The 1211-nt window shown below is 36.7% G+C and overlaps 1 pseudogene; it reads left to right on the plus strand.

Annotated features, from left to right (window-relative positions):
• The first annotated feature begins 333 nt into the window (after window positions 1-333).
• On the plus strand, window positions 334-452 carry LOC118612260 (annotated as a pseudogene).
• Window positions 453-1211: the final 759 nt, after the last annotated feature.

Raw genomic sequence — 1211 nt, forward strand, 5'->3', positions numbered from 1 at the left:
TTTGTGGCCACAGTTCTGTGTGGGCAATAGTTTGAGATATATTACAGTGTTGACATGGAGAAGTCTCTGCCTTCACATTCAAGGATCAGAACCACTCCCAGATTATATTGCTTGAAGAAATATAGCCATGGTTATAAAAATTATTGCTACATTTTGCAGAATATTATTTTCCCCTTCAGTTTTGATTTATCTCTAAGTAGATCATATGTTTTGAGACACTCTTCACTTATTCAATTATTTCATTGTTGTTTATTTCCAAATACACATTAGGGTGAACACAACAGGACTTAAAATGAATAGGTATTATTTATTTTCACTCAGAAAATAACGTGAGTCTACAGCCATGTCAGCCTGAACATGCCTGATCTCATCTGATCTTGGAAGCTAAGAAGGGTCGGGCCTGGTTAGTACTTGGATAAGAGACCACCTAGGAATACCAGGTGCTGTAGGTATTTAAAAAAAAAAAAAGAAAAAAAGAAAATAATATGTGTTCATTATGAAAAGAATGCTCTTATGAAAAGAAAAAAATCATTTATATTCTCATCACTCAGTGATAATCAATGCTAGTAACTGAGTGTATTTCCTTTTGGTTTCTTTTTTTAAATGAATTATTTATTTCGAACCTGGTTGTGATCATACTGAATATACAAGTTTGTGCAAGACCTTGAACTAGACCCCAATGATTCATGTTCATGAGGGATAGGAGAGATAAAAAGGCCAGAATAAGTGAAAACCCAAGAGAGACGAAAAATCTCACTGTAATCAATGGTCTGAAATTCTCCTTCCACCAAACCTTCTTCTACAAGGCTAAAGAGCACCTTCTTTCAACTTCTATCATTTTCTTTTCTTTTTTTTTTCTTTTTTTTTTATGTAAAAGAATTACATGGTGTATGTAAGTTGTTCCACATTATCTCATGTAAACTTCCTAACAAATACAATAGGTAAGAGTTGTACCACCATTTAACGTTAACTGATGCAGTTGGGTCTAAAAAGACAGGTGTTCGAACTCCACAGATGCTGTTTTTTTTTCCCGTGACATCAGGCTCCCACTCTGGAGGTTTGATTGGTTGCCAAGAGGCTTGTAAGCTCTGCCCTGACCACAACTGTCTTAGTCACCGCGTTTAGCATATGGACTAGCCAAAGCTGAGGAGGTGTTGGCGACCTGGTGTAAAACCTAAGGATCATGCCTAAACGCCGACCGAGTCCAGCGG

This window comes from Rousettus aegyptiacus, unplaced genomic scaffold (assembly GCF_014176215.1).
Source record: "Rousettus aegyptiacus isolate mRouAeg1 unplaced genomic scaffold, mRouAeg1.p scaffold_m13_p_15, whole genome shotgun sequence".
NCBI lineage: Eukaryota > Metazoa > Chordata > Mammalia > Chiroptera > Pteropodidae > Rousettus > Rousettus aegyptiacus.